The sequence below is a fragment of the Pinus tabuliformis genome, chromosome J (assembly GCF_031772625.1).
Source record: "Pinus tabuliformis cultivar Carrire ecotype Pingquan chromosome J, CPIR1, whole genome shotgun sequence".
In the NCBI taxonomy this organism is placed as follows: Eukaryota; Viridiplantae; Streptophyta; class Pinopsida; order Pinales; family Pinaceae; genus Pinus; species Pinus tabuliformis.
In genome coordinates, this window is record NC_142295.1 from 1,080,052,027 (window position 1) to 1,080,064,626 (window position 12,600).

The following is a 12,600-nucleotide window of genomic DNA, read 5'->3' on the forward strand; positions in this document are numbered from 1 at the left end:
AGGCAGTAACTCTTACCTTCCAGTAATTGAAGTTTGTCCCATCAAAAACCGGTGGCCTGATTGATGCTTCTTTCTCGTAGTTGCTCATGATGAACGATCTACCTTCAAGCGGTCAAGCTTCTCTGAAGGACCTGCTCTGATACCAATTGTTGGAAATAATACTGAGAGGGGGGGTGAATCAGTATTATCTGATCAATAAAACTTTTCAAATACTCTGAAACATATACGCGACTTCAGTTAAGTGAACCAGCGTGTACACGCTACTGTGTCTAAAGAAACCAGCGTATAACCAGAAAACTTATGATTCAGTTAGTTTATCTTCAGTAAATGCATCAGGACATTATTAACCATATTAAAAGTAAACAGATGCAGTATAACAGATCACCACACAAAAGCCACACACATGAACACCATGATATAAGGTGGAAACCCAATGTGGGTGAAAACCACCTGCTGCAAGTCGTCTCTATCTTTCTTTAATAAGAACTTCAGTTTGCAATCTTTTGTACTGGTGCAGCCTTATACTAGTACGCAGGCTACAACCTGCAGAGGGCTACAACCCTCTCTCGTTCTCCAAACTTCCTTGGAAGGGAGCTCCAACCCCCTTTGCTCTTGTACTAGCTGAGATACTAATACGTAGGTGCAGGCCTACAATCTTCTTTCCTTCAGGTACCACTTTTCATACATTTTCAGACTGGATATTCCTGAAGCACAACATTACAATCTGAAGACCACAATTCATTCAACTTTCATAGCAGATTACAAAGCAACCAATACTTGCATCAACAAATACTCAACCACTGATACCTTGTCAAACACAGTCACCAGAACACAGAGCAGACTACAGAACTCTGCAATGACAGTCAGATCCAACTGCAAACCCAAAAATCAAGCTTCAAAAGATATACGCTAGTTCAATGAGAGAAACCCGCGTATACACGCTCTTTTAACGAAGACAACCTGCGTACAGATCTAAAAATAAAATCTCTCAACTTGCAGCATTAGATCCCGATCTGTCCTTAGATCTAGTCTTCCATCAACCGATGTGATCTCTCCTTAGCTTAGATCAAGTCACCCAGAACCTGCATACGAGATCTTTTCCTTTTCAGATATTCAAGACCTTTTCCAGTGTATATGCCTAATGATCTTCTTCTCCTTATATAGCCTTAGGCCTTGCTCAATACCAAGGGCCAATACCATCAGCTTCAAAACTAGAGATCAACACGTCTGTCGAGATACTTTGGTCCAAAGACATAGGCTCAAGTACTGAGGACTAACTACCACGGACCAAAGGGAAGCTTCCCGACATATACGCCCTTTTAAGTTCATGCATCTGCGTGTATACGCGACTTCGTATGTAGCTCACCTGCGTATACGCGACTTAGAATGTAGATCACCAGCGTGTATACGCAACTTGGACATGATTAACCTGCGTATATGAGATTTCTCTTCATACTTGAAGTCTGACCTGAGATCTGTCATCAAAGAGAGTTGCCATCAAGGACAACACCTGAACCGTAGCGCCACACCTGTGCCAAAATGCCAACACTCTCTGGCTCTACGGCTCTGCCTCCAACCTTTGGTGGCTCTGCCTATTACAGTGAGCTAAATTTGAGTCTCACACAACAGATACAATCAGTAGGACTATACTTGGATCCACCAAGTCTCTCTGGAGTACCCTCTCTATCTTTGTCTTAACCCTGGCTCACTTGCTGCCTTTGCTTCTTCAGGTCAGCTCGGCTCTAGTTTCTCTGCTTCCAGGTCTTCTTACTACTTCCTGGGCTGCCCCCTTCTCCTCTCTATTAGACTGTGGCTTTTAAGCAAATCTGCTTTTCCACTGTTCGTTTCTACTTCTCAGCTTTCTGGTTCCCTGCCTCCATCCGTTTGAATCCCTTCTTTTGGCGGTTACAGTAATTGCATAACACCTTATATGGAGGTGGCCACCTATTCCTTTAACGAATGAGCGTGTCAGGTTCACTGAAACACTCAATCATTTGAAACAGTCGTTATTTCCATTTACTCCGAGAATGCTCGCAAAACACGAATCTGTGTCAACTGATTGTCCACGTTAGACTTCAGAATCTCACACAATCTTCTTTATAACTTCGTCAAATCCGGTCATCCATTAGGTCGCATCTCCACCGTTGATCTAGACCCTCTAGATCCTATGGTCATTGCACATATCAGGCAGATAACTTGCTCGACGTTTACCCGCCCAATGTTAGCAGTTTTCTCTCTCTTCCACTGGACGCATGTCACTCGCTGTGTGGCATTAGGTGGGACTTGGTCTAAACTGCTTACCGCTCGAAGCCCTTCTGATATCCTGCCAGTTTCTATGGAATCTCACCTCAGACGGAACCAAAACACTTTCCGCTGCATTTCATGATTTTTCGGGTCTGGGTGCATGTGGCTCTCCTTCTTCGAGGGGTTTTCCCTGCGATATGTGATTAGCGACTTGTCGCTAATCGCATATCAGATTCCTCCCCCATTGACTCAAACCACCGCTGACTTTGCTAATTCGTAACAAGAGCATTACCTTGGTCCATCACTCTGCGCGCTTGATCGACGACCCTCGTTGATTTGTGTTGATCACAGTTAGAAACTGTCATGAGGATTCCTTTGATAAGCTTGATTTTCACAAGATTTTTAATCTTTGGCATAAATTATAAAGAGTTCATGAGGACTTAAAGAGTTTCAGGATCCATTTTGGATCATGCCTTCCCACTAAAAGAACTTTTGGTCCACCAAAAGACTGATATACTGATCTGAGCAGTAAATGAGAGTAACAACACCCTCTTCTTTCAACCTCCCTACACTTGCCTTTGCATAGGGCCTCTAAACCAAAATATCTGACCACTTCCCTGCTTGGATGGGTTGGTCGTCTTGGGAAGAACTATTTTCCTCCTTGACCTCATGGAGAACTTCTGTTGTGAAGTTTACAAAAGGTAGTTTGAACTTCTTTGCCTTGATCCTTGATCCAAGGTGGCTCAAACGAATGTGAAGTACATCTGCTCCACAAAACTTTTATCTGTACCTATTTGAAAAGCTGCCAACAACAACTATTAAAAACAGCAGGCATACAGACAATAACTAGATGGACTAACTCCTGCTTCATCAAAGAAACATATTTCACATCTTGGGAACCCTTCCATGTCTTATATCTGCATACAAATGATTGACTAGATAACCAGCCAATAAAACATGCCTTTACAACAAATGACTCTTCAAGTCAAGCATGTAGGAAAAAGACTTTTAGGACTCTTTTCCAAAAGATGAAACACTTCATCATTATCTCCATTTTGGAGACCAAGTTAACTTCTCCCAAGCCAATGTCACATGCATCTCATGCTCATGCATGCATTCCATCTTTCAACTTTCGCTTAAGTACACTGTACTTTTGAAGCTGAAATGAACATACTGTTGTAGCAATAAAGTGAGTTTCCTACTCAACTTCTTTCCATTTACCATTTTGGTAAGATCCTGCAACTTGCATTTATTCCATAAAGAAATGCAAACAGATGAATAAATAGACATGCATTCTTAATTGGATAAGAATTCTAACCATTTCTTACTAATCCATTTCAAAGGCACCTCCTTTGTTTGCACATTAGCATCAATATGTGAATCATCCTGAAGCACATCAATCATGGAATCTTTATTTCCATCCCTGCCATTTTCTTTTTCCACCTTCTCCTTCAGCTTTGGTGGAAGCAGTACTGGATTCAAAGTCCAACACCTTTCAGCAAGATGCCCTTGCTTATGGTAGTAAGTGCAACACATGTGCATCCTTTTAACAACATGATTTGCCTTGTCCTGTGGACCTTTGGCTGCTTGCTTCTTTTCCTTCAAAAGTTTCCTGTATGTGACCATCCTCTTCCAATATCTAGAAACATAATGGTTATCCAAACCACAAAAGGAACATGCAATTCTTTTTCCATGTTTTACAAAATAAAAAGGAATGTGCTTAGAACCAGATTTATACCTACCTCTTTCACCTTTATTGCCTTCATGAGGAGGTGAAGCAAATGAAGAAGTGGCTCCCTTTGGAACACCATCACTTTCTTCAAGGCTGTCAGAGTTTCCACAACTCTTTGGTTCAAATGTGTGCTTCTGAACACTTGCATCCTATGAATGATGTTTCGAGCTATTGCATTCCTTTTGAATACAATCCTCATACTTCTGAGGTAGAGGACCTGCAATGAAACTCCTTTTTCGAACTGTTTCAATGGCCTTCATGGTAGCTTTGGAACTCTCTCCATAAGACTGCCCATAGCCAAGACCCAAATACTTAGGCCTTTCCTCAACATTATTGGCTCAACAACCCCTTGTGCATGTTTTCCCAATCCTTTTCCTTCATAGCCCATATTGGACATTAGCTTGGAACCTATGCCTCTGGTATGTTTTTCAAAAGAACCAATATAAGCATTCTTAGAAGAATTTGAAGACAAACATGAATGGTTTACCTCTTCTTCAAGCTGATACTTGGCCAAGGCTTCTTTGGAAACAAAGAGTTGTGACTCCAACTCATGCATCCTTTTCAGGTTCATATTTGCAATATGAAGTTGCCTCTCCATTTCTTGCAATTTGCCAGAAAGCATTTTCTTCTCTTCCTCCAGGGAATTCAACTGCTCTCTAAATATGTTGCTCTTCCTTCCCTCCTCATACATTGCTCTCACCATATCCATCATGGTGGACAAGTCTTGATTATGTCTCCATTAAAGGAACTTGGGGAGCAAGAAGAATTTGAGAACTCACTTGTAGAAGTTGTCATTTTCAAAGTGCACAAAAGAACTTCAAACAAGATTATTAAATATCTTATTCACTAACCTCTTGGAATGACCTTTTGTGCTTCAAGGATTGCCCTGAGGTCCTTTGGGATAGAAGAATGCCTTCAACCCTTCTTCCTTCTTGTCCTTCCTGGACTAAGCTATCAATAGCTTTCCCTTCACCTCTGCAAACTCAAACGATAGTCAGTCTGCAACCAAGCATACAATCAATGAGGCAATCAATCCTTGACTGTCAAAATACCTTTCAGACAAGCAATCTTTGCCTTATCAAACAAAAATTCTGATACAACCTTCTTTGAAGGTGGGGTTAATCAATCTTAAACTTTGATACCGCCTGATCTGAAAATGGGGCTCTTAGGCTTCTTCTCTAACTTACAAGAACCTCTCCCACTTCCAAAGCTTTAAATTTTCCCAAATCTTAATGATTAACCAATGCAGAATTAAGAAATGCTTGAAAATATAGGTGTATGCTTGTATTTGTTTTTGACTTTAAGTGCTTATTTTCATTTTCTTATGTTGATGTGAAACACAAATAATAGTAAATAAAGCAGAAATTCAACAAACCCATAAGACAACAATATAATATGGAGTTCACCCTGATATCTTGGGCTACATCTCCTTGAGCTCTAATCAACTCGATTAGACTCTCTGGGATTATGGCTTCAATTATTTTACAAGTTCTACACTTAACTCCATTGGTTTAAAGCCGAACCAATGGGCTTAGAATGCCATATTACCCCTGGCTGTCCTTGTTCTATAGACAGGTCTAGGCTTCTCTGGACTTGACTCCTTTAGTGAGTGCTTTGAGCTTCTCGAGCTTTTAGCTTCTCTGACTCTCTTAGAATTCTGCATTTGTCTCTAGAACTCCTTCTCCTGTCCTCGACACACCTTAGACAACTAGCCACAACTCGATCATTCGATCTCCTATTGTGCTGCAACTTCACTACAGCCTCATGGCTCTCTAGAAGTCTATTAGAGCTCTCCAACTCTGCGTCTCTACCTCCAACCTCTGGTGGCTCTGCCTATTATAGTGAGCTCAATTTGAGTCTCACACAACATATACAATCAATAAGACTATACTTGGATCCCCCAAGTCTCTCTGGAGTATCCTCTTTGTCTTTGTCTTAACCCTGGCTCACTTGCTGCCTTTGCCTCTTCAAGTCAGCTCGGTTCTGGTTTCTTTGCTTCCAGGTCTGCTTACTGCTTCCTGGGTTGGCGCCTTCTCCTCTCTGTCAGTCTATGGCTTTTAAGCCAATCTGCTTTTCCACTATTCGTTTCCACTTCTCGGCTTTCTGGTTCCCTGCCTCCATCCATTCGAATCCATTCTTTTGGTGGTTACAGTAATTGCATAACACCTTATAGGGAGGTGGCCACCTATTCCTTTAATGGATGAGCGTGTCAGGTTCACCGGAAACACTCGATCGTTTGAAACGATCATTATTTCTATTTACTCCAAGAATGCCCACGAAACACAAATCTCTACCAACTCATCGTCCACGTTGGACTTCAGAATCTCACACAATCTGCTTTATAACTTCGTCAAATCCGGTCATCCATCAAGTCGCATCACCGCCATTGATCTGGACCCTCCAAATCCTATGGTCATTGTACATATTGGGTAGATAACTTGCTCGGCGTTTACCCGTTCAATGTGAGCGGTTTTCTCTCTCTTCCACCAGACATGTGTCACTCGTTGTGTGGCATCAGGCGGGACTCGGTCTAAACTGCTTACTGCTCGAATCCCTTCCAATATCCTATTGGTTTCTACGAAATCCCACCTCGGATAGAACCGAAACACTTTCTGCTGCATTTCATGCTTTTTTGGGTCTGGGCGCATGTGGCTCTCCTTCTTCGAGGGGTTTTCCCTGCAATAGTCACTAATCGGATATCCGATTCCTCCCCCATTGACTCAAACCATCACTGAATTTGCTAATTCGTGACAGCGCACATTACCATGGTCGCTCTGCGCACTTGCTTGACAGCCCTCGTTGATTCGCGCTAATCGCAGTTAGAAATTGTCATGAGGATTCCTCTAATAAGCTTGATCTTCACAAGATTTTTAATCTTTGGCATAAATTATAGAGAGTTGATGAGGACTTAGAGAGTTTCAAGATCCATTTTGGATCACCATCCAAAAGCAAAAGTGTTGGAAAAACAATGGAAGCAAGATTTGAATACCAGGGAGGAGCAAATCAAAAAATTAAAAAGTCTCAATTGGGATGCACATTGGTTCTACTTGGTCAAACCGCATAGCCAACAAATGAAAATCAAATTTCTTACTGATGCAGCCGAGCACATGATGCCAGAACTCTCGGATGCAGTGTACACAGGTCAGTTGCATGCTAGGATGATTCATTGACCAGAAGTCCAAACTATGCTCGAGATTTGTCAGTTGAAGCCATAGGAGGAATGACAGATGCAATGCATCTTAGAAAAAGCTATTGCAATTCTATTTTAAAACATGAAACCCCATATTTTGGGAAAGGTTGATCCAACCAATTTAAGCACTTTTTAAGAACAATTGGTTTTATTTTTACTATAACGACCCTTTCATGTCATTTTAGAAAGGGTTTGGAAATTGTATTAAATTAGATTTAAGAATATAGCACTTTTGCACTTCTGGATTTATTTTTATAGAAGACAAGGATCAAGGTTCAAGCTTGTTATAAAGGAGATTTCAAGAGGACTTGCATTTTTGTATCTTTTTGGAGTTTTCGGAAATAAGAAGAATGAACCGGACTATTATTCTCATAGCACGATTCAAATACATATGGTACTTTTATCAAATGTCTTTTTGTTACATGTTATGTAAATAAACATTCTTTTGATTCGATATTGTTGTTATATGTGAATGTTCATACAGTTCTGCATTACATCACTTTTGAGTAAGTTAGAATTGATATTCTATAAACACATATGCTGACAATTGATGTTATTATATGATGTGATATGTTTTATATCACTTTGTGATCATCATTCATGCTTAACTTTATGTAGTCAAGTGATTGATCTTTATTAGCATTCGATTACCAGAAATCATTATAAATCGCATTGATATTGTATTACTCGGGTTATTTATATATAGATTTATTTGTATATTTTCATAAGTTTGCAACTCAAACCATCTATCATCTCGTTATATACTTAAAACACTCATTCATCAAAACACATTTGATTGGGAAACTGGTCCCATATTATCCAATCAGAGCTACCATCCCAAACGGAAAAGGAACTGCATTAAGGGCCAGATCGGGTGGTTATCCCCAATGTTGGTGCAATGATTTTAAAGGCATCAACAGGTCCCAAGTTATCTCAAGTGTTTTACTTATCTTATTAATCAATCGCAATTAGCGTCGTGTAAACTGGTATCCTTACTTGTGTTCAATTAACAATACAATCACATATATTCGCGCATCACATGAACATTGCAAATTAAACCCAAAATGCAATATAATCAGATGCATTAACAAGAACTAAATGCACAGAATTCGTAGAATACCTCTCTTTATTGATATCTTCCAGTTTAATATAGACTCTATCTGCCCTGCGCACACAACTACAAGGGTTCACACACTCAGCTGCACACTTCCACCCTAGGCCTCTGCGCACTCAGTTGCAGAGCCTCTACCTGTGCTAAGACCTGAAACACTTAAACTTCTCTACCAAAAGTCCAATGCTTCCCTCTTCGCTACTCACTCTTCGCCACTTAGAGCTTACTTACTTAGCTCCTTCTTATACAATCCCATGGTCTGTGGACCATGGGTAGATATTTACAGCCGACTTGACACTTTACAAAATAAGGGCGGATAACCCTTTGTGAATCTTAACACCTTCACACTCCATGACCACAAAATGCAGAGACTTTACAACTTTATTACAAAATTATCCCAAAACATGGGCTTTTGGCCCCAAAACTTCTCGGGGGAACCTGTTCCCAATAGAATGGCATTCTTTTGCAATATAGTTTCCATTATGATGCTTGGACTCAAGTGATGTTAGAAATATGTTGCTTTATATTTTTAAAATCATACTTGGCTCCATGTGAAGTGTTGTGTCACTTTTATTTTGATTTCATATTGGGGATTCAGTAGAGGCATGAGTCATGCATGGGAAAGTGGAAAAGATTTAGAGAAATATGTGATAGATGATATCAAGGCCTAAGCTCTTGCTTTGGATGCAAGTGTTGGGTTCCCCTCCAATTACTTTAACATAAATCTTTATTTCAAAATTCAATATGTTCTCGAATTTAAAATTCTTAATGAACATGTCAATATTTTGTGCATAAGAAACATGAGCAAATTCAGTGTTCAAGTCTAATATCTTGTAATTGAAAATGTCTTTAAAAGACATTCCATTTCATTGTATTTTCCATTATGATTCTTAGACTCAAGCGATGTTAGAACTATGTTTCTTTATATTTTTAAAATCATACTTGGCTCCATTTGAAGTGTTGTGTCACTTTTATTTTGATTTTAGATTAGGGATTTAGTAGAGGCATGAGTAATGCAAGTGAAAAATGTCCAAATAAATATGTGACAGATGATATTGATACTTGAGATATTTCTTTGGATGCAAGCGTTGGGTTCCCTTCCAGTTACTTTAACGAAAACTTTGATTTTAGAAGTTAATATGTTCTTGAATTTAAAATTCTGAATGAATGTTTTAATCTTGTGTGCAACAAAAACATGAACAAATTAAGTGGGGCCTTTATTGAGGTTTTGATTAGTTGTAGTCAATTTTATCAGTGAGGATGAGGTCCAAACTTCACAGATCCTAATTTTAATATTTCAAGCAACATATTGGGATTATTTTCATTTTATATGTACTGTAGAGTTTATTATTTTGGCCACAAAGAATTCCCTTCATGATAAAAATTAACTTAGAGATGCTTCACTATGTATATATGTTTGTTGAATAAGTTGAATTCAATGTTTGTTATATTTCCATTCCTTTCCTTGCATTGAATTATCAGGTCCTTCTTTTACTCTTCAAATGTTGTAATTAGATGTCAACATTGCTCTGAGAGTTTGGAAGAATATATTTTTGAATGGTGTGTATCCAGGCAGGAAAACCTACTCTGCTCTTATAAAAGGGCTCTTGGAGAAAAATCGTTAGGAAGAATCCTATGCTTAGCTTGAGGAGAAGGTAGAGAATGAGATCTAGCCTTCTTCTAGAACATACGATGAGATGAGGTACTATATTTTGAAAGTAGGCAGAGAGGATTGAGTAGATGTTTTTTAGTGAAAATGAGAAAACTAATGAAAGAGCGACAATGAAGTTAGTGATAAAGAAAGTTGACATTAATTTGCAGAAAGAACTTTCAATGGTATCTAACAAAAAAAACTATATGACTGGGCATCACATTTGACGGGAGAAATATGCTCTCTTGGGAAAGCTTGACATGCATGTCTAAGCATGAGGATGCATCACCATATAAATCTCCACTTTTGTGAGGAATGCAAGGAAATCTTGGTTTAGTTCGTTATTTGATTGTTAGGCACACCTTTTTCTCTTTGAACATTATGGATTGTACAAGCAACATCAAGTTTATTTTCTTATCTAGCAATAAATGAAGGAAACATATGATTGATACCTAAGATGTTCATAATGGTCAGAAATTTAAGGAAAGTAGGCCAATCAGGAGAATAAGATTTAGGCAGGCTGTTAAATTTTATCTCTCCTGAAGAAGCAAAAAAAAAGCATGAATTGGATCAAGTTGTCTCCCACATAACTGTCTTGAGAGGAATTTAATTTTTTATGTATTGAATTAATGATGAGAATAATTTGTTGGAGTGAAAGACAAACAAACATATCACCCAGATTCCATGGAACAATTTACATGACACGAAGGAGACAGTGAGACAACTCTAGTTTTGTTGGATGGAGACAATGATACAACTCCACTTTGGTTGGATGGAGGACTATTGGAAAACACCAGGATTAGAAGAGGAAGGTGCTAGAGAATTTCAAATTTGTAAAATGATTAGTTTACTCCATGAAAAAGTGGGATTTCAACATATCCACGCATTATAAAGTAAGATTTAAACATGACTAAAAATGAAATAACTTTTCTTCACAACCTTTTGAACTACACACAATTTTGCATCCACCCATGCTAATTTATAATATTTTCTATTTTTCATTTGGAAAGAAAAAACTCATAGGAGACAACTACATCACATTAAAGTTGGGTGATCCTAGAGGGAAGCTTTTGTACAAATACTTATGAAAATAATCTAATTCTAAAGCTTGATTCAGATGGAAGATTCAGACAAAATTGCAATGGAAAACCATTACACAATAAGGAACAATTCCCTGGAAATGTAAAAGCAGGTGCAAACAACTGTACTATAAAACCAGTATCTGTGTCCACCTTATCTACAAAGATATATCCTTCATTAAATATTCAACAAACCAAATCTTTTTTCAACTTCTCCTACTGCTATGAGTTTGAAATATTAACTACAGTACATGCTCAAGGAACATTTTTCATAGATAGTGGAAATTAAACTTGGGGCGATAGATTAGAGGAGAAAAGTAAGGATAAGAAAAATGGTATTTGATGTATAGATTAAATTGTATGAAACTACTCATGTGTTCACCAATATGATACAATCCCAGTGACAAAAGCCTAAACTCATAAATTTTAAAATAATAAGAAAAAATAGTTTATTAATGTAAAAATTTGAAGTGTTGTGCAAAATATTTTATTCAAGGCATAATTAAAGGAAAACTCTTAAACAAGGGTTTTTGTTTTTCCCTCAATTAAAATTTTAGCCTTATCATAAGAAGTCAATGTCTCATTAGGGATTTGAACCCAAGTAACAAGATTGCACAATGAGGCCCCTTTGGATCCAGTGTTCTCCAAATGACATCATCAAGCCTAAAATCAAGCATAATATCAGGGATGAGGATGCCTTTTTCCTATTGGAGTCAAAGCAGTGGAAAACCTTATGCCATTAAACATAAAAAATGTTTTGTTCCTATAGTTTTACAACACCTGAATATGTAATAAAACCGCTAAAATATTTAAGCATTTCAAAAATAGAGACAAGTGAATAGTGTCACAACTACCTTGGCCAAATTTAGAATTGTGTAAGAATGACCTAGACGGGATAATTTGGCCAACACATTGGGATCACAGGCTCTGTGTATCTTATTTGGAATGTTTGGAAGTTGATTTTAAATTTGGACAACTGACTTATCTGAAAGGACAATGCAAATTGTGTTTGTTGTGTGGGGTTGTGCTAATGTATTTTAAAGATATGTAGTTGAAAGATTTAACAATGTGAAGGAGGGTTATTCTCATTCGTGGCTCTACGTGCCAATATATCTTCAACCATTTCCTTGTTCTATTTTTTCTTTTACTATTGATTAAGAAGAACTTGTAATATACAATATTTCATGTTGCTAGATATTTTACCCACATCTAGCTTCTCCAAGATAAATATTGCTTGCATGGTGCTGCATTTTGTGGCTTTATTATTGTCATTCCATATTCATTTCATGGGATCTATGTTATGATTTGTCATTCTGCTAGCACTCACTAAATCGAGCATATCTTGATTTTAGTAGTAGCAATTTTAAGATTTATTCTGGTGAGCTAACCATTGCAATATCTATGGTTGTTAAGAGATAATCCATCTCAACAAATCTCTATTGTGAAATTTTTAGCTATCATAGCACGTGCAATGCAGCGAATCTATGTTTTTATACATCAGATTTCAAGACCTTATTGAATAATATTAAGATTTCTCTCACTTAAATTGTAACATATTACATATGTCTTCATCTATGTTCTTTCTCCATATGT